Source organism: Apium graveolens, chromosome 1 (genome assembly GCF_009905375.1).
Source record: "Apium graveolens cultivar Ventura chromosome 1, ASM990537v1, whole genome shotgun sequence".
NCBI classification, from domain to species: Eukaryota; Viridiplantae; Streptophyta; class Magnoliopsida; order Apiales; family Apiaceae; genus Apium; species Apium graveolens.
Window position 1 is genome coordinate 22,199,037 of NC_133647.1, and position 22,919 is coordinate 22,221,955.

The window sequence follows — 22,919 nt, forward strand, 5'->3', positions numbered from 1 at the left end:
ATAAGGCATCTCCCTAGCTAAGGATAACCCTCCGCCACCGGCTGTTGCTCTAATCTGTGGACGCAAGTATAGCCGTGGTTCATCCCAAATATTGGACGCATCCTTGTACCTTGGATAAGGAGCCCCTACCAGATTGCAGGATAAGTGATCCCAAGTTTTTTGATGCAAAGTGCAGGATACTCCGAAGTCTCCCAACAAGGACACCCGTTGATTACAGAGATAAAGCTCCCAAAGCACACACCAGGGTTCACCCCGTATCCCCATTGAGGACACCCATTGACTACAAGAGGAGGCCTTCCATCTAGGGATACCCATGGAGGTCTCTGACCATGTACACCGTCTTCCTTTGGTTGCATTATAGGAGGATTTCTTCAATAGAATACCTGCATCAAATAGGTTAGTCATAATAATCTTCTTTCTTCTTGAATCATCCAGAGAATTCGTCCAAGTAACCATACTGAAACACTATCCAAACCTTCTTTCTTGCTTAGGGTGCGCCCTGGGCACTTTCCACAGGTAAGGGATCAGCTTCAAGGATATTAACCAAAAGTCTTCTTCTTAATTAATAGGGAACGCCTCCCTCTTCTCATGAGGGCGCGCCTCCAATATCTACAAAGTGCTTTCAACCAACAATCCTTTATAAACATAGGGCGTGCCTTTCCTTATTCAAAGGGTGCGCCTCTTCCCTTTTGAGAAAGGAAACTAATCTTATCTTTTCCTTAATTTTAGGTATACATATCTCAATATTGACCATTCTATATGATTCTAACCTGAACAATATTTATACCACTTTTCGGACATAACAACTACCCCCAAAGTCCATATGCTATTGAAAAATGGGATTAGAATTTTTACTCATCTTTTATCAAAATTTGTATGAACCTATGTATTACCAATATCATCTTACAGGGCGCACCCCCAACAGGGTGCGCCTTTTGAACTCCACTTTATCTCTATTCAAAATTTAAATTGCTGTAACAATCAGAAAGGGCACACCTTCAAGAGGGCGCGTCCTTGGGGTTTTTAAACAGTTCGAGACGGTTCTCTTTTTTCTCGAGAATCGTAACCGAAGTGATTAATGGGACTGATAGATGTCCCATATCCTTTTTATCTATAAATATAGTTAATCATTTTTACTTTTTTACATTTTTTACTTTTCATCTTCTTCTCTTTAACTCCATTTTCTCTTTTCACAAAACAACACCGGCGATAATTGAGAGCTCCATTTCTCCCGGAATCAGTCGATCCTCCATCATTTTCAAGTTTCTTTCCGGAAAATTTTCTCGTCAACTAAAAATGTACACAGAAACTTTCTCTTTTTTAAGTTTTATTAAGTAGATTGTGATGCATGCAATAATGACTGTTCGTGTTCTTGCACATGAATGTTCTTAACATGTATGTATCTGTGTATATATATCTATGTATATGCTTATTTTTTCATTTAGATCCATAATTTCAGGACTTTGAATTTCAATTTTATGTTCCTAGAATTCCAACCGTTGTTCTAGACAACTTACGCCCAATTTAAATTTAAGGCTCGCCCATCTACTTTTAGCAGGAACAACCTTGTTATATCGTGAAATTATTAGGGCGCGTCAACAGCGTAGGGTGCGCCTTTTGCCATTTTTCGTTATTACTTCATAGTAATCGCCCTTATATTTTAAGCTTACACACGTCTTCCCTTGCCGAGGCGCGTCCTACACTTGGTTTCTTTTTATATCAAAGTTTTAGTTTCATAACATAGCATATGGGGTGTATCCTCTCTTAAGGCGTGCCTTTTTCTTTAGTAATTTCTGCTATGTTATAATAGAAACACAATTTCTTTCTTGGCGCGCCATCGTAGCTTAGGGCGCGCCTTTAAGAACAACCTTGATAGATGCTTTCAGTTAAATTAAATATATATGACTTTTGAATTGGGTATGCCACATTCTCAATGAGTGCCTTCTGCTATTTTCCATTCATATATCCTTCTTTTTTTTGGACGCGCGCCCTCAACAACTTTTTCCTTTTGTTTTGACAGCTGGAAGATGAGGGCGCGTCTTTTCCTTTTCATCCCTTCAAATAATTACTCTCAAACCTTGAGATATATTCTCCTCCCAACTCTTACTTCGAGCCCTAGCCTCTAAACGCTCACCATACTCCCGAGTTCTTAAATCGTGTGGTGCGCCTCGCTCAAGAGTCTAAAGAAGGCAAACAAATGGAGGACTCTTCAAACAGCTCTTCTACGGACAATGTTCATTTAGCTCAAAAGAGAGGCAAGCAAAAATTAATTCAAAAAGAAAGGTATCCTGCTCCTGTTAATACAGAATTCTATGATTATGACTGGCTGGAGGGGCTGAACGCAGATAGGTACAGAAGTACTGAGATTGGGGTTAATGTCAGTGCAGGCCCATCCAAAGTTTCCTACAAATCAATCTCTTCGAGTTCATCTCCACAACAAACTCAGGACACCCCTTCCCCTTCTAACTCTGAGGGCGCTCCTGAGGAAGACCTTACTGACTTGAGGGAAGAAGCAAACTTCTTTGATGAGGACACTTATCAATTTTCTAATTCTCCCGCCCATTCTCCTGTCCCTTTTGAACATTGGGAGATCTCTGGCAGTGAGGTAGACTTCGATTGGTGCAAGTATGAGGTATGCACTGAGGCTGTAAAGAAGAGATTTAGAAAAGAACAGGGGAAATTGTTCTGTGTAGGGCTTTCATCTAACTTCTCAGATGAACAACTCGAATAGTTAATGAATTTCTATGATATGGAGGGTATTTGGGCGCGCCCTCTCAATATGATGCGTCCTCACATTTTTAATTATGGTAGGAACTTTAGAATCCCCAGAATGGTCACAAGTCCAAAGCTGATGTCTCTAGGTGTGGGTGCGCCTATTCATCCCTACTTGAGGGATGTGATTGAGTTATATGACTTGGCCCCTCTTCAATTATCTCCCCATAGCTACAAACTTGTTCTAGCACTCTACATTATGTACATGGACCTAGGATTCTATGCACCTTCTATGGAAGAAGTTAGCCATCTCTTCAGCCTCAGAAAGTCTGATCATGGTTACTACTATCTGGTTGTGGACAAGCAGCATAACAAGATGGGCTTCTCATCAGGGAAAGTCAGCCACGAGAAGGGATGGAAAGAAAACTTCTTCTACTTATATGATGTTCCTAGAATTAGAATCCAATTCAACACAGATCCAAGTAAGGGCGCATCCTTCTTATTTCTTTTTATTTTTAACTCTTTTTTTATTCTCATGTTATCTTTCCCTTCTGCACCAGACAAGCCCTCTGTGCGGGAACTGGAGGGCGCACCCAAAGAAAGGGCGGAAGCCATACTCAAGATAGTTGCATAGAGATGGGATTTGAAGACACTCGTCACAGAGTCCAACCTAATGCGAGTTGGCATACTGTCTGATCATATTGGGACTAAATATAGCTATACATAGGTTAGGAAAGGTGTTCCATTTACTCGTGTTGTAGAAGTTGACAGTGATGACGAAAAAGATGAAGAAGAACATGAAGATAGCACCACCCAAAGTGAACCCCCAATAGGTTTGAATATGATAGTAGGGGGTGCGCCTTCCCTTTAGGGCGCGTCCTCTCTATATTTTACTTTTGTTGTCGCCTTAGTTTCTTTATTCATATACTGCATATTGTACTTTATTCGCCTCATACTTTCATTTATCTTTATTTTCTACTTCTGCATATCATAAACACATATATTACCTCTTTGATAGCAATTTTAATCTTGTTTGGGCGTGCCCTAACTGCTAGGCCCACCTTTTTGCTATGTTTACTAATACTTTTCATATGTTTTATGCAGAGATGGCTCCTCCAAGGATTCCCAAGTCATTCGGGGCGCGTCCTAGCGACAATCCAAGTTCAAATCGCTAAGGAAAGATACACCCAAAGCTCAACCACCAATTCCTACTCCTGTTCTCCAACCTACCCCTGTCCCAAAAAGGATTGTGGTAGAATTAACTGAGCAACAAGGCGCGTCTAAGAGGCCTCGAACAGAGGGCGCTCCTTCTGGACACTACGCCATATATGGCCTAACTGAACATTTGAGTAGGGGTGTTACCTTAGATTATGTTACTATAGATGTAAAATTTTCACCCTAACACAACACCTACAATATGCGGGTTACTAAAGCTATAGTACTATGTTGTCATAGGCCCCTGAGGTGTTAAGTAGATGTAACATGCTATAATGTGTTGCTATAGACTAAGAATAAAAGAAAATTTAAATTTAAACTAAAAAAAATTATTTTTATAAATATTTGATTTGGATAAATAATTCATAAATTCGTCTTGGAAAATAATATTATATCATATAATTGACTTATGAACATTTTGTAACAATTATAATAGTTTATTTAAATATAAAATTATTTATTAATTATTTTAATAAATTTAAATAATTTGATTATAAAATTACTTCTTTACTTATTTATTCTTCACCAAGTAAAGCCTCAAATAGCTTTATAATTGTACAAACTAATTAGTAGTTTTATTTTAATAATTATAATGTACACAATTAAAAAGATTAAAAATATTTTAATAAAAAAATAATGAAAAATTAAATGGAATGGGCTGGGTGGAAATTTAATTGGGTTGGACTTGGTAAAAACTAATTGGGCTCCTAAAAGAAAAACTAAATGAACTGGGTGAAATTTGGGCGGCCAAATTTGGGTGAAATAGGCGGGGAGTGAAATTTCGGACACAAAAGTAAAGAGGGAACTGTACTATGGCAAAAGTGGGGGCGAATTAGGGTTATCTGAGATGAAGCTTGTTTGTGGCGGGGAGTGAAATTTCGGAGAAGATAGAGTGAGTGGATCTTTTTAGAGTGAGTTTTAATGAACTAGGTGTCAAGAATAAGGTAACCTGGAATAGTATGATTGATGGGTACATGAGAAATGGAGAGTTTGAAGAGGCGGTTAAGGTGTTTGATGAAATACCTGAGAGGAGTTCTTCGTATAAGCAATTTAATTCGCTTAGATTTATAATTATTAGACGACGTAGTAGTCTACCTGGGAAAGGAGGCCAAGGAGGTTAGTTTTGAGTTTCGATAGAATAGTAATCACGATAATTTAATTAAAATCTCTTGTATGAAGCTATTATTGTCTTAAGTGAATATATGTTTGTAAACTTGTTACTCTTATATTTCTTGACTCTGTTATGGAACTAATGTTATATGTGTTCCGTTGTTTATTGCAGTCGAAGCTTAAAAAGGGAACTGGAGTTCCATCTATTGCTCCAAGTCCCAGCACATCTATTGCCTTAACTTGTCATCCAGGTTGTCATTAATTTTCTGAAAAATCTTTTTATCTCCACTTTTCATATTTCTTCAAACAGGATAATACTTTTAAATAATGTCTTGGTCAAAAAAGAATGCTAGATTAAGTATCAATACATATATTACTTGAAGGGCTTCCATTCATAAGACGGATCAGTGAACCCAGCACTGCAAAGATTGGGTTTGAATAAGTGGACCAAGGTGTGTTTGTTGAATAATCTACATTCCATGAGACCATGAAAATTGAACTTTATGAGGATACATTTTTACAAAAATTATTTCAGAACATTTTTCTTATTGCAGTGCGTATGTTAAACTTGAGATTTTGTAGTAAAATGTCTAGTTTTGGACTTAGTTGTAGTAGAATGGCTTCTTTCTAGGTTCCTCAATTTTGGAGATGAGAGTAACAGTTCCCAGAATAACAACTCTCTATTATTCAGCTGCATTTTAAATTTATGCAAGGGGCACTGGCAGTACTGTGAAATATAGTTCTGTTTAGTTTAGTCTTGTGGTATGGTTCTATATCGTAGAAAGGCTACAATTTGAGTATTCTGATAAAATTACTAAAATAATTAAGAGACTAGATATGAAAAATGTTATGTCTGATATGATGGACTGATGGTTAAGTGTTTATATGATCTTCTTAATCTCGTGAATTTAAATGCATATGGATCTTGATGGAAATATGTTATAGCCAGTGTCCTATGTGCTGAGTTCTAAAGATACGACTGGGGAGATCGGGATTCTGGCACTAGAAATGGTACTAAACGGAGAAAATGAACCTTTAACAGTAAGTCGTTATTGGTTAAGCATATCTGAGTTTAGAAACAAATACAAAAGAATGATTAGATAAGCAAAACTTGAAACCATTAAAGTCCTCTATGCTCAAGTTTAGCAGATTAATTTTGCTTTTCTGGCAAAGATAAATTTCTTCTAAACATGGGGGAACATATTGTAATCTTACTGATTAGGGGCGTATGATACTTATACTTTTGGTTCTTCTTATTCAGGCGCTAGCTGATCCTTACTTACAAGGTCTGGCCAATGTGGACAGAGAGCCATCAACTAAACCTATATCAAAACCTGAATTTGAGTTTGAATGGATGAAATTGGCAAAATATGATGTCAGAGAGCTTATCTATCGAGAGGTTTGATCTCATCTTATAAACATTTTTTGCTGATCATGCTAGTTAAGTATATTTATCAACAAATTCTTATGAATTAGACGTATTCTTGAGTACCGCCCGGAAATGCTTAAGGAGTATCTTCGTTGGGGTGAGCAGACTAATTTCATGTACCCAAGGTCAAGCATTCATTTTATTATCTTTACTAGAGTTTGTATGTTTATTCATGTTTTTATATTACTAGAGTTTGTATCTTATCCTTGTTAGTCATGTTTTTTTTGCTATTAACTATTTAAAATATTGAGTACATTAAAAGAGATCATTTTCTAGTTCAGCCACCTGACATCATATTAACTATTAACTATTTAAAAATAGATCCCTGTTTTTCCTCGAATTCTTGGGCATGAAGCAGGAGTGTATGTTAATTATAAGTCTTAAAATTTCCTGATATTTTGTCTTAAGATGATATTGATTTTATCTGATTTATTTATATTGTTCTTGTTAGGATATGTTGTGTACTTGATGATAACTTGAACAAAACACTATGTAAATTTTATTTAAGTGAATTTGTAGCTTTCAACAGATGATTATTTCAACATCCGTTGAAAGAGTAGCTTATGTACAATAAGATTAGTAGCACCTTTCTACATACTTAAATGGCTTAGTGAACTAGGTGTTGTAGAATGTTTAAGTCATGTTGACTACTAGATTGATATGCAAGATAGGATGGTGAATTATAAATATTAGATGCCTTGTAATCTTGTATAAATGAAATAGAGTTAACTGCCAAAAAGAAAGTCTTAACGGATGATTCACATAGCTTCAACGGATGATCAACATAAGGCTCGACGGATGATCAACCAGAGTTTCAACGGATGATCAACCGGATTTCCAACGGATGATCTATCTAAGTTCCAACGGATGTTCAAATTCAAAAGAGCAGTTGATAGTGACTTGACAGTCACATGCGTTGGTTGTATGCAAATGGAATGTGGCAGCATGTTTGAAGGATTTAGAGAATAAAGAAACATTTCCATTTACATGCTAAACAAATGATATTCAAAGATGCTGGAAAGAGAAGTGTAGCAGCAAGAAGTTAGACTAGATATAGTTTGTCTTATTATCTTGTTTTTTATCATGTAACTTGGTGATATATACACTAAGTGTAGCAAGTTAAATTGCATCCAAAAAAAAGAAGTTAGCAATTACCTGAGAAATAGATAAAGAAAAATCTATAAAAAAATTCTCAGTTCTTGTATTTCAACTTGTAAGCAGCTGTGAACAATTTTGTTACACGGAGTTCTCAACTTAATATATATCTCTGGTGGAAAAGTTCAATCTACTAAAAAGTTTTAAATACTTGTATTTGATTACTTTGTGATTTAATTTCTTTACTACTTTCATTCCGCACCATTGTTAAACCAAACGCAGTTATATATTTATAGTATCTCAACAGATATTGTTCATCCTTTGACAAGTTTTTTCAACCAAAAAAGAATTATCCAAAGAATTCAGACAAAAATCCATTGGACCTATCTTATGAAACCCCTAGGCCAGATGGAAAGAAGCTGCTTGCAAGGTCCATTGCCTTATCCAAAGATCCCAGAGATACAGTGTCAAAGAACAGAATTGCTAAGATCTACAGGAATGGTAAACTAATCTGTGTGGTGGCTGGACATCCACATTTTGCCGAAGCTAAGAAAGAAGAAAGTTTGAGGCTTAAACAACAATAAAAGCAAGCTGCTTTAGATGCCAAGAACCTAGCCAAAAAGTCTGCAACCATAGAAGTTATATTGCCTGCTGTGACAACTGGAAATTTAGATGATGGAAAGAAAGAAGAACCAAAGAAGATAAAGAGAAAGTTTAGATACAAGATCCATGCAAAGAGGAAGATGGATTTTGATGAAGACAAGGAAGATTACATGCCAGCCCAATCTACAACCATAAGCTAATCAGTCATACCTACTATGAAGGAGGCTGAGTTCAAGGTTGATCCTAACATCACCTTTCATGGTGATCATGTTGTTCCAAAGGATGAGCCTATAGATTGGGACAGCTTGCCTCTTCCTGATCTAAACCTTCCCATCTTTGCCAAACAGAGGAGAATAAAGGAAAGAGTAGTCAAAACAGTCAAGCCTATCAAGCTTCATTCCAAGCAACAGGCCAAACCCAAACATACTGTCAACAAGGGAGATCAACTCTTCATATATGACATCAAAGAATTTTCAGACATAAATCTCTATCTGGATGAGTTCGAAGAAGTCAGATCTATTGATGCCTACAAGCACCTTCCAGAGAGGTTGGTCTTCAGGTATAAGGGTGGTAAAGAGATGACTTGGCCACTTCACAGAATTCTCAATAAAGGCTATACAACTTTGGTGACCATTTTCTCCTCAATCAAGAAAATTTTTGGATTCAACGTAGTTGCCAAGAAAATGGTACTAAACAAGATTGAAGAGATAATAAATAGCTGGAGAGGACCAAATGCACTCCCAAGAGTATTAACTATTCCCTTTCACTGGAGATAGGATGCATTTGAGGCCATACTGGATTATGGAGTTCAAGGATGAAAAGAACATTAGAAGATCTTCAAATTGGAAGATCAGCTAAAGATTGTAAGCAATAAAACTCTTATAGAGATACAAGAAAAGCTGGATCAGAAAAATGAGGATGAATCTGAAGTTTACAGACAACTCCAAAATCAAATTGAGGAAAATAATGTGAAGCTGGGAAAGAAATCAAGGCAATCAAGGAAATAATCTATATTTGCTCAGTCTAGAGGAGCACCTTGAAAATGATCTGTAAGACACTCTACAAACCTTTCTTTGTAAGAATTCTCAACAAACTGTAGCACTTGTAAATTTTAATCTACTATATCTCATTCAGTATTCATAGAGTGTTTTGTTATCATCAAGTTTCTTTTCAATTTATGCCTACAATTCCAGTAGACATAAATTGGGGGAGATTTTTAGGAATATATTGTGTACTTGATGATAACTTAAACAAAACACTAAGTAGATTTTATTTAAGTGAATTTGTAGCTTTCAACGGATGATCATTTCAACATCCGTTGAAAGAGTAGCTTATGTACAATAAGATTAGTAGCACATTGCATACTTAAATGGCTTAGTGAACTAGGTGTTGTAGAATATTTAAGTCATGTTGACTACTAGATTGATATACAAGATAAGATGGTGAATTGTAACTTTTAGATGCCTTATAATGTTAGATATATGATAATATCATGTCTAATATGATTTATGTTTAGCTTTCAGATCTTACTTAAACAGGACAAATCAGTACTTAACTGAAATCAGGACTTATACTGAAGTCAGAACTTAAGTCGTCCGTACTTAAGGTTCAGGAGATATTTATCAGAAGATAATATCAAGACTTAAAGGAAACGTTCAGATAAGGAAGGCAGCTGATTGAAAGGAAAAGAAGATGAAAACAAATGTAAGAAGAGATATGCATGAAGAAGGAATTCCGTGAAGAATGGAATACTTGGAAGAAAAGATATCTCATTGATATATTTTAGGAAGCAGAATTATATTCTATATCAATTAGCGATTATCTTGTAACGGTGTAGTATATAAACACAGACATAGGGTTTATACTATAAGTGTTATTATTATCGAGAAGATTATTAATTGTAACCCTAGCAGCTCTCGTGATATTTGTTCATCACTGAGAGAAGACAGTTCCCTACTGTAACAGAGTTTATTGTTTTTGAATAAAGTTTGTTTTCTGTTACTTGAGTTATTAAAGTTCGATTTGATTGTGCTATACACTGTATTCACCCCCCTCTACAGTGTGTGTGACCTAACAAGTGGTATCAGAGCCTATATGTTAACACACAAACAGTTTAAGATCCAACAACAATCATGCCTGAAGTAGAAACTCCATCTAAGCCCACCAAAACTGAAGAACCTCCAAAGACACAAATCCAAGGCCGATATGAGACGATTAGAGTTCCCATATTGAGATCATCTGAATATCCCATATGGAAGGTGAGGATGACCATGTTTCTGGAAGCTACAGATCCAGAATATCTTGATAGAATCAAGGAAGGGCCTCACAAACCAACCAAGCTCGCTGTTGCAGTTGCAGGTGAAGCAGCAAAGTCTGTACCAAAGGAGAAAAGTGATTACACTGCTGAAGATATCGCATTAATTGCTAAGGATGTTAAGGGACGACACTTACTGCACAGTGCCATTGATAATGTAATGTCAAACAGGGTAATAAACTGCAAGACTGCAAAGAAGATATGAGATGCCTTGGAAACAAGATGTCAGGGAACTGATACGATTAAAAATAACAGGAAGACAATACTCACTCAAGAGTATGAACACTTTGACTCAAAGGCTAATAAGTCATTGACTGATTTATATGATAGATTTGTCAAACTCTTGAATGACTTGTCACTGGTTGATAAGGAGTATGATCTTGAAGATTCAAACCTTAAATTCCTGTTGGCTCTTCCTGAAAGCTGGGATTTGAACGCAACAACAATAAGAGACAACTATAATCTTGATGAAACAACTCTTGATGAAATTTATGGGATGCTCAAGACTCATGAACTTGAGATGGAACAAAGAAGCAAGAGGAAAGGAGGAAAGTCAAGAACAGTTGCTCTTAAGGCTGAAGAAGAATCCCCCAAGGCAGCTATCTCAAGGAAAGGCAAGGGTAAAGCTCTCTTCAAAAAGTCTGATACTGAGTCATCAAGTTCTGATAGTGATGATGACTCAGAATCTGAAAGCTTGCGTGAGACGGATGCTGATGAAGAGATGATGAAGCTGTGTGCCCTTATGGTGAAAGGAATCACAAAGATTGCATACAGGAAGTTCAGGAAGGAAAAGAAGTTTTCCAGGAAAGGTGCAAGTTCTGATAAGAAGAATTTCAGAAAATCTGAGGGCAAATGAGGAAAGTCTGACAGGGGGGATTATACAAATGTCAAATGCTACAACTGTGGTGAGAAAGGCCACATATCTCCTGATTACAAGAAAGTGAAGAGTGACAAAGGCAAGGCTCTTGTCACAAAGAACAAAAGCTGGACAGACGCCTCAGATTCTGAAAGTGAGGAGAATTATGCCTTGATGGCAAATGCTGATATGGCAAGTGCTGAAAGCAGTTCTGAAGCTGCTGAGTTAAAGGTACCTCAAACTACTTATGCTTTTCATACTGATGATATTAAAGAGTTGAGAAGATATCTTAAAACCATGTTCATTAGCTATAGAGATCAAACCTTAACATGTGAAAGATTAACTTCTGAAAATCTTTCTTGTAAAAAGAGGAATGATTATTTGGAAAAAGAGTTAGTCATGTTCCATCAAACTCAGAAAGATAGAGATGATGTTTTTTATATTAGGGATGAAGTACTTAAAATGAATGAATCTCTAAAAGCTGAGTTAGAAAAGGAAAGAGAGATTATCAGGACTTGGACCAACTCTGGCAGAACAACTCAGAATTTGTTAAGTAGTGAAAAATGGAAAGAGGGCTTAGGTTATGGAGAGGATAAGAATGATAAAGGAACTGTAGATATTAAGCCTATAGTTGTTAAACAAAAGCCAAAGTTAAAACCTGTTAAGTTTGTAGTTGTAAAGTCTGATACTGAGAAATCAGAAGTTAAAAAGAAATTAACTTCTGACAAACTAAAACAGGAAAAGACAACTGAAGTAAACGTAGGCTTAATGACAAAGAAGCAGCTTAAGCATAAGCTGAAAGATGTTAAGAATGCAAACAAGGTAAAATCACCTAGGAAAAATAGGAATGGAAAGGAAGGTGTGAATAAAAGCAATGATTATAAGCCTGTTCCTGATGCTCCTAGAAAAACATGTCATAACTGTGGAAGTTCTAACCATCTGGCTTCTTTTTGCAGGAAGAATAAGAATATAAACTCCTTACCTTCAAAGTCAGGAGTTAAGAGTCAGTCTGTTAGATATAAGCCACAAAATCCTTGTTTTCATTGTGGTAGTTTATGGCATTCCATTTATACTTGTAAGGAATATCATAGTTTGTACTATGATTATTATCAAATAAAACCTTCTTTACAGAAAATTACCATTGTTCCTTCTAGTGTAAGTTCTGATTCAAAGTCTGATAGTGTAAATTCTGATAAGAAAAATGTTAACATAAACTCTGATGCTAAATCCGCTGCAAATGTTAACAAACTTAATAAGGCCAAAGGATCCATGAAAGTCTGGGTCCTTAAAACTAATCATTAGTGGTCTTTGTGATTGCAGGGCAATAGGAAAAACATCCTAGTTCTGGACAGTGGATGTTCAGGACATATGACTGGAAATAAAGCCCTGCTATCAGACTTTGTGAAGAAGGCTGGCCCAAGCGTTTCTTATGGAGATGGCAACATTGGAAAAATATTGGGATATGGCAATATCAATCTTGGGAATGTCATCATTAAAGAAGTAGCTCTAGTCTCAGGACTTAAACACAATCTGCTGAGTGTTAGTCAAATCTGTGACAGAGGTTATCATGTGGATTTCTTTGAAGAGCACTATGAAGTTGTAAGTAAATCTACAGGCAAAGTTATTCTGAAAGGATACAGGCGTGGTAACATTTATGAAGCCAAGCTTTCAACAAGTACTGATGGTTCTGTAATATGTCTGATGAGTAGAGCATCAATTGAAGAAAGCTGGAATTGGCACAAGAAACTCTCTCATTTAAATTTCAAAAATATAAATGAATTAGTCAAGAAAGATCTTGTGAGAGAACTGCCAAAGTCAGTATTTGCTCCTGATGGCCTTTGTGATTCTTGTCAGAAGGCTAAACAAAGGAAATCCTCATTCAAGAGCAAGACTGAATCATCAATTATTGAGCCTTATCACCAACTACATGTTGATCTATTTGGTTCAGTAAATGTCATGTCTATTGCAAAGAAGAAATATGTTATGGTCATAATGGATGAGTTCACCAGATATACATGGCTGTATTTCTTGCATACAAAAAGTGAAACTGCATCTATCTTGATTGATCATGTCAGGCAACTGGATAAATTGGTCAAAGATTCTGTGAAGATAATAAGAAGTGATAATGGTACTGAGTTCAAGAATTTGATAATGGAAGAGTTCTGCAAAAACCATGGAATCAAGCAGGAATTTTCTGCTCCTGGAACTCCACAGCAAAATGGAGTTGTTGAAAGAAAGAATAGAACTCTCATTGAAGCTACACGAACAATGCTTGATGAAGCAAAGCTTCCAACCTATTTCTGGGCTGAAGCTATGCAGACTGCTTGTTTTACTCAGAATGCAACACTTATTAACAAGCAAGGAAAGACACCATATGAGATGGTGAAGAAAAAGAAGCCAAATATGAAGTATTTCCACGTATTTGGATGCAAGTGTTTTGTTCTTAAGACTCATCCTGAACAGCTATCCAAATTTGATCTAAAAGCTGATGAAGGAATCTTTGTTGGATATCCACTTTCCACAAAAGCCTTCAGAGTCTATAACTTGAGAACAAGGGTGGTCATGGAATCTATCAATGTCTCTTTTGATGATAAGAAGATTACTGGACTTGAAGATTTCAATGAGCATGATCAGCTGAGATTTGAAAATGAAGACTTAAATTCTGATACTGAAAATCCTGACAGTCTAAATCCTGATACTGCAAACTCTGATGGATTAAACTCTGATTTTATTGAAACTGTGGTGACTACGTCAAAGGAAGATGCACCTATGCAGGGGGAGCATACTCAAGATACAACCACATCTCAAGAAACATCAGAACATACATCTGGCTTTCAAGTTCAGATTCGACAAGTTCTGATAAGCCAAGTTCTGATAATTCTGAAAACTTAAATTCTGAAGAATCCAACTCAGAGAGCATAGTTTCAGGGGGAGCATCAGAAAATGTTGATGAAGATAGCATGGATCATGGGGGAGCATCCAGTTCTAGAGAAAACCTTCCATCTACAAGGAAGTGGACTAAATCACATACACCTGACTTAATAATTGGAAATCCTGATGCAGGTGTTAGAACTAGAACAGCTACTTCAAGTGAATATCTTTACAATTCTTTTCTTTCTCAGACTGAACCAAAGAAAGTGGAAGAAGCTCTTCAAGATGCTGATTGGGTGCAAGCAATGCAGGAAGAGTTAAATGAATTTGAAAGAAACAAAGTCTAGACCCTAGTGCCAAGAGCAAAGAACAGATCTGTAGTTGGTACAAAGTGGGTATTCAGAAACAAAACTGATAGTGATGGCATAATTACAAGAAATAAGACAAGGTTGGTTGCAAAAGGATATTCTCAACAGGAGGGAATTGATTATGATGAAAAATTTGCACCAGTTGCTAGATTGGAAGCCATAAGGATATTTTTGGCTTATGCTGCTCACAAAAAGTTTATTGTCTTTCAAATGGATGTGAAAAGTGCTTTTCTCAATGGAGAATTCGAGGAGGAAGTATATGTTGAACAACCTCCAGGCTTTGTAGATCCCAAATATCCTAATCATGTCTACAGGCTTGATAAAGCACTTTATGGCCTTAAGCAAGCTCCAAGAGCATGGTATGAGACATTAGCTCAGTTTCTTCTAGAAAGTGGATTTAACAGAGGAACTATAGACAAAACACTGTTCTACCTCAACCATGGAAAGGACTTACTTCTGGTCCAGATATATGTTGATGATATCATCTTTGTATCTATAAATGACAGACTTTGCAAGAAGTTTGCCAAACTGATGCAGTCAAGATATCAAATGAGTATGATGGGGGAACTTAGCTATTTTCTGGGCCTTCAAGTCAAGCAGAATGAAGAAGGCACTTTTATTTGTCAAACCAAGTACACCAGAAATTTGCTGAAGAAATTTGGAATGCAAGATTGTTCAAGTACATCCACTCTCATGGCCACTGCAACAAAACTGGATAAAGACACTGGTAAATCAGTAGATATTACTGATTATAGAGGTATGATTGGCTATCTACTCTATCTAACTGCTAGTAGACCTGATATCATGTATGCTACCTGTCTTTGTGCAAGATTCCAAGCAGATCCAAGAGAACTTCACTTAACAGCTGTGAAAAGAATTTTCAAGTATCTTAAAGGAACAGCTGATCTGGGATTGTGGTATCCCAGAGAATCAGATTTTAAACTAATAGGTTACTCAGATGCAGATTTTGCAGGTTGCAAAATTGACAGGAAAAGCACAAGTGGAAGCTGCCAATTTCTTGGAGGTAGATTGGTTTCTTGGTTTAGCAAGAAACAAAAGTCAATTTCTACATCAACTGCAGAAGCAGAGTACATTGCTGCAGGAAGCTGTTGTGCACAGATTCTTTGGATGAAGAATCAGTTACTGGATTATGGGTTAACATGTTTTAAAATACCTATTTACTGTGATAATCAAAGTGCTATTGCTATGACAGGTAATCCAGTTCAACACTCAATGACAAAGCACATCAGCATTAGGTACCATTTCATAAGGGAACATGTGGATGAAGGTACAGTGGAATTGCACTTTGTTCCAATAGATCAACAACTAGCAGATATCTTCACAAAACCACTATGTGAAGCTACCTTTACAAGACTGGTAAATGAACTTGGAATGGTTTCAGGTTCTTTCTCTAAATCTGCTTAGCTTTTGTTCTGATGCATCAGACTTTATGATCAGTATTTGCAGATATTACTCTCTTTGTGCATTCTGTGCTTAATTAAAAATTGCTTAAGTACTGATTGTTGTCTGATGTGAATTTTTAAACTCTGATAGTAAAATGACTGTTTCTGTGACTATTCAATCCTATGAGGATAACTTGCTAGATGCTGACCTAGTAGTCTTTAATATACTAGAGATCCCATGTTAGAAGTAATTATTTATGTGGAAATCTATTGACACAAGCAAATTCTGATATTGAGCTTAGTCACGTTTACTTTGTCTATCTTATTACTAAGTCAAAAACTAGAATAATGCTTCTCATCTGTTAGTTTCTGATGTTAGTAAATCTGATGAATGTACTAAGTGCTGATAAACCTCACTCATCAAAAGAAATAGTAAAATAAACAAGAAATAAAAATCAGGTACTCCTTTGAGATCTAGAGTAAAACATGTGGAAGGGACGACCCAAGTGCATTGTTGGTATTAAGTAATATGCATCAGAAAAGCAAATAATTATTTTTCTTGGTGACTTTTCACACTCTATGATTACTGGAGAAATACTCTGATAAAAGCATAAATTCTGATAAGCAGTCGTGACTCACTTACACTGAGAAGCCACTGTAAATTGGAATTTCAAAAGATGCATAAAATAAGCACAAAACAGTTGAGGTGGACTCATGCATAAACTCATTCAATAGTAGGCTTCAGAATAATGACAGATTTTAAGTAAAGTTCTTAGTTATGCCTTATTTCTAAGATGTACTGAAGTGAATCAGACTTTACTCTTTGTCTGATATTTTGCTTAATGCACACACTTGCACTTCATATGAATGATGAAAATTACTGTGGCGATCAATGTTGTTTTAGATGAACAGTTTATGTGTCAGATTGCATAAATTCTGAGGACAAGTTCTGCTAGAAGTTCTGATAAATAAGTTCTAAAGAACCGAACTCAGCATTTGTGTGAAGAATCACAGTGATAGGCATTAATTTTTCGAGTTAAGAAATCATGTTCTGATGACTGTTAAGTTCTGATATAAGTCTAAGTGCTGATATTAAATTCTGATCCTCTACTTACTTATTTGTGGTTAAAATCTGAAACAGTCTTATTTTAAATCAGAATATGAACGGGTAAGATATTAACAGTCAATAAAATTAGGGTTAGTGGGACACGTACATGCACAGTAATTTTTACTTGTTTGTTGTGCGCATTAAACCCTGTTTTACTTTTCCAATGACTGTATTTCTTCTTCCCAGTCTAGGGAGACGAGGTAGAATTATTTCTACTTGTACGCAATAAATTATCCTCGCGTCTCCTGGCATTCTTTTGCCTATATAAACCCTCACCTCATATCAGCCTACACATAATTTCTTTTCTCACATACTCATTCTTTTTTCCTTCATACCAACACAATCATGGTTAACTACAATATGTTTTTAAACTATGAGACCTTCAACATGGAATTGATCTGTGAGGACTGGCAGCAGGAATGGCACGTAACTGTCATTCCTGATGAGATTTGGGACTCGGTTCCCCACGAGGTTCTCACACACCTCCTGTTCTTTTACATGGACTACCATCGCCATCTGGAGCGATTGGAAGAAGAAAGGCTGGAAGCTCTCTGCCAACAAGAGCGAATCATTCGACTCGCTATTCTTTTTGTAGAGAGTCGGAAGAAGAAATAATTTGTTTTCTTCTTCCTGTTTTTCTTCATCGTCAGCTTTGTCCAGCTTCTTAGCCAAGGACAAAAGTTGTTGATGTTAGGTTTAGAAGCTTAGGACAATCTTCTAATGCTCTGATGTAATTTCAATTTCATGGATGTATTCTCTTAATATATTAATAGAATTTCTTATTTTTGCAAGATTTTGTCTCTGAGATGTTGTAAATTCTGCTGCATTTTTAAATCCTGATAAATCCATATTCTGATGACCATTTTAATTATTGATTTCAATTAAGTTCTGATTTTGAAATATCAGTACTTGTTTACTTGATTTATTTTTTGGTCATTCTCACAATTGAATTTTTTTTTACAGAATATTGGTTTTGTAGTGAAAATAATTAAATAAGTGGGAACAGTTTAATTTTTGAATTAAAACTGACTTACCTCAATTAATGGGATTACTGGGTAAGTGGAACGGTTTTTCCTTGAAAAACTGCATGTGATAAGTAATGATTACTATTTTCCCGTGCCCATTAACTATTCATTATTGCTGCATATCTGACAGGTGTCCAACGATTATTTTTTTTAACCAAGTATAAGTAAGAGAGTGAGAAGATTATACAATCTTTTATTTACTTTTACAATTTATCTTTCTTTCTTTGCTTTTACTCTCTCTCATCTCCTGACGTTGGTTTTTCATACAGACATTTTATCAAACACCTTACAGACAATCTTAATTTTCAATTTTTCACATGGCACCTAAGGATTTGATCATCGATGGAGCAAAGTTCGTTCCCAACAACTATGTTGCAATTCTAAATCATGATGAAGCTCCGTCTGAGTTGTATTTTGTGCAAGATCTTCTTGCACACAGTGAAATTGGGTATGCATTGACCCAGCCTTCAGTCTTTTCAAGCCAACAAGTTCTGACGTTTTGGCGGACTGGGCATTTTGATAATGGTGGTGCAACTGGTACTCCCGACATTGTTTTTGAAGTCAATGATGATGAGCATGTGGTAACTCCTGGAACAGTTCGAAAGGCTTTACATTTACCAGAAGGCTGCATTTTCTCAACACTGGAGGAACCAGCACTACAGCAGCTCATGGCCAATTTGGGGTATGAGAAGAGTTTGGCTAAGTTTGGACAGTTGAAACGAGCACATATCAGAAAAAAATGGAACTTTTTCTTCGACTGCATCACTAAAGCCTTCAGGAATAAGTGGTCCAACTTTGATGTCATTCCAATAATGAGTCAGCAAATCGGGTATGCTATTATTAACCAAACTCATTTTGATTTTGCAAGTGTTGTGCTAGGTTTTATAGGGGATAGGATGACAGAGGATAGGAATGTTATCTACTTTGCTAGATTCTGTCAACTTATATATAATTTCTGTTATGCTGATGAACCCCAACCTACCATTGACTTATTTCCACCCTTTAAACTTGCAAAATGGGCTTTTAATGACTTGGTAAATGATGTCCTTAAGAAAACGGTGGTTAGACCTTTACAGATTCCTCAGTCTGTAAAACAGATCCTGATAAATGCTGATCCTCAAACCTATAGATCTGTTTATCCTGATGTTCAACCTACCACAACATCCCAAACACCACACCAACCATCAAAACATACCATACATACTTCTATACCTCAACCCTCTCTCAGAACATATCTCAAAACTTATCTCACACCTTCACAGACAGCTCAACCTTCATCCTCAGCACCTACTGTGAAGCCTTCATCTTTCAAGCCCAAGAGGACAAAGACTGTTCCTCAGACACCACAGAAGAGAAGGAGGATTGTTCTGAGAGATGAGTCTGATAGTGAGAAACAGGTTTCTGCATCATAACCTACTGTAAAAGAAGCTGAGAAGGTTCCTTCTCAAAAGGATTCAGGAATTGGGGGATCTAAGCTTCTCAAAAGGCTTAGAAGAATGACTTCTGCTGAACCTCCCAAGGAATCCCCACCTTCAAAGAGATACAAGAAACAGAGAGCTAAAAGGCCAGCTTCAGATGATGAGGAAGCAGCAGGTAAGGAAGGAGATCAGGAATCTCTGATCTCAAAAGAACCAGAATTTGCTGAAGCTACTTCATCTCTCTCTTCATTGTCCCCAACTCAGAAAGCTGTTACAGATAAGGCAAACACACCATCTGTGTCTCCTGTACATGAAACTGTATCTCCTGAAGACCCAGGCACAAGTGCTGAAATTGATATTCACAACCTGGTTGTGCCTGAGGTTCTCTACTTAGAAGCTCCAAAAGCAATTAATCCATCAACAACACCTGTCATTGATGCTACTCAAACTCCAGAATTGTCTACAACACCTTCTCTGCATCTAGATATTGATGATCAGAATATAGGTGAGCATCAGGATATGGCTGTTGATCAGAACTTGGAAACAGATCAGCACTTAGAAGATGATGCTGAAGCCTCGATTGCTTCTCATACTGTTGCCTTATCAGAAGATGCTGATTCTGTAGGTTCTGATGCTTCACATGCTGATACTACTGGTGATGCTGCTCCTAATGCCGATGCTGATGAAGCTGGTCCTTCAGGACATGCACCTCAACAAACTGTTCATAAATCTGAACTAGTTAAGAAGTTTGTTACAAGAGCAACACCAGTACCTTGGAGTGAAACTCCTAGAGGACAGGAGTGGAATAAGGAATGGAACTCAGTTACCTTTGTTCCATCTGAAAAGATTCTTGCTGAGCACTTGGCCAAAGCTGATGAAATGTTAATTAATGATGATTTCAAGACACAGCTTCGAGTCACTGCATTGAGTACTAGACATCTGCAAGGTCTTCATTCAACAACTCATGCAGAGTTACGTCAAGTTAAGGAAGAATTGCTCAAGCAATATATGAATAGGACACTTGATAAGAAAAAATTCTTCAAACCTACCTTTGACAGAGTTGCTTACATTGAGAAGACCCAAGAGAAGCAACAGTCTCAGATTGATGATATTCTGACACATCAAGCTTCTCAGCAATCACAACTCGATGAAATCCAAGACTCAGTGGAATTGCTTGTCTCTCTTCTCTTACCTGTTGATGCCAAAAAGGGGGAGAAAGTAATTAAGTCCAAATGCAAAACTGTTAAGACACTGAAGGGGAAGGATGATGAAAAAGATGACCAGGGAAACTCTGGAATGGGTGGAGGTCATGGTCAAGATAGAAGTTTTTCATTAAGAAGAGCTGAAATTACAAGTCACAGGACAAGTTCTGATGCTGGAAAAAGAATTACTTTTGCTACTGGTAAAAGGATAAGTTCTTATGAACTTCTAGATCTTGATGAAGAAATATCAAGGCAGATATTTCTAAAATAAAATCTAGGAATGGACTTGGAAAGTCTGATGGAAGAAGAAGCTAGACTAAAGTCAGAAAAAGTCAATTCTAAATCTGAAGCTTCTGTTGGTAAAAAGAAACTTCCAAAGGCTAAAGGCATTGTGATAAAAGAAAGAGCAAGTTCTGAAGCAACCAAGGCTAAATCACAATTTCAGATAGATCCAAGGTCCAAGGGCAAAGAGAAAGTTGGTGAACCTATCAAGGTTTATGTGCCTCCTGTGGATGAAGAAATTACTGTTGAAGATGCTGATCTTGCTCTGACTTCAAGAAAATTTTCTAAGACAACCTCTGACATGGCTCAAGTTGTTCAGAGTAAAGATATAGTTAGTTCTGATATTTCAAAGAAGTAAGTAACCTCTGACATAGCTCAAGTTAACTTGATATCAGAAGATAAATTAAAGGAAACCTCTGACATTGCTCATGTTAAACCTTCAAAGATACTCCTACCAGGATTCACCAAAGCCAAACAGACTCAACCTTTGAAGACTGCTGTAAGTGGTTTTGAAGCAAGAGTGGTTACTGGAAAGGAAGCAAGAGATAAAACTGGATTGGGTAGTGCTGATGAAAGAAGAATACATAACACAACCAATGATCCAACTTCATTAAGTGAACCAGGTATTGGAGCAACTCCTGAAAGATTGAATCAACTAGAATCTGTACAGATGGTTTACCATACCTATTTGAAAGAACACATCTTGTTGTACTTCATGACAAATGGTAGGGTTTATCATATAAGGGAAAATGCCATTCCACTGAAGTATTTTGAAGAACTGGAACATGTATTATTCTTAATTCAAGTGAATGACAAAATAACAGAAAGTGCTGCAAACTATTTGAAGAGTCAAATTCAGAGACAGAAAAGGGTTTATTCTGTTAAGTCTGACAGCACATATCTTCCAAAGTACAGAGATCACAAGGGTGATATTGTTGAGATGATGCATAAATTTGCTAAGATCATAACTACCTTTCTGGGTTATAAGGCTGTGGAATTCAATCTTGAGTCTGACAAAACATATTTGATCATATTGGATCAGGACATAAGGAAATCTAAAATTAATGATCTCAGGGCTGCAATTTTTCAAACTGGTGAAGATTCTGCAGAACTTAAAGATGCTAAAAGGAGGATGATTGATGAACTCAGATATGCTGAGAGATGTTTGTTAAAGAATTATCTCATAACAACTCCTGACATTAGAGAGATCAGAAAATGAAGCCAAGTCAAGATCTACAACTGCTCAAATTCTGATGTGTATACAGACTGAAGTTATTATCAGAAGTTAAAGTTAGTAAAGCTTTAAGGACTGTAAGTTGTAGTTATCTAGTCAAATTCTCATGCTTTTGTACTTAATGTTTTTGACATCATCAAATATCTATTAAACTTGTATATTATGCTAATTTACAAGTTGGGGGAGATTGTTAGATATATTTGATAATGTCATATCTAATATGATTTATGTTTAGCTTTCAGATCTTACTTAAACAGGACAAATCAGTACTTAACTAAAATCAGTACTTATACTGAAGTCAGAACTTAAGTCGTCAGTACTTAAGGTTCAGGAGATATTTATCATAAGATAATATCAGGACTTAAAGGAAACATTCAGATAAGGAAGGCAGCTGATTGAAAGGAAAAGAAGATCAAGACAAACGTAAGAAGAGATATGCATGAAGAAGGAATTTCGTGAAGAATGGAATACTTGGAAGAAAAGATATCTGATTGATATATTTTAGGAAGCAGAATTATATTCCATATCAATTAGCGATTATCTTGTAACTGTGTAGTATATAAACACAGACATAGGGTTTACACTATAAGTGTTATTATTATCGAGAAGATTATTAATTGTAACCCTAACAGCTCTCGTGATATTTGTTCATCACTGAGAGAGGACAGTTCCAT

At 36.4% G+C, this 22,919-nt stretch overlaps 1 long non-coding RNA gene across 1 annotated transcript; it reads left to right on the forward strand.

Moving 5' to 3' along the window:
- Nucleotides 1-4,708: 4,708 nt before the first annotated feature.
- On the forward strand, nt 4,709-6,746 carry LOC141719558 (uncharacterized). The gene is made up of 3 exons (XR_012574125.1): nt 4,709-5,043; nt 5,210-5,288; nt 6,299-6,746. It is a non-coding gene; the product is annotated as an uncharacterized LOC141719558 (long non-coding RNA).
- Nucleotides 6,747-22,919: the final 16,173 nt, after the last annotated feature.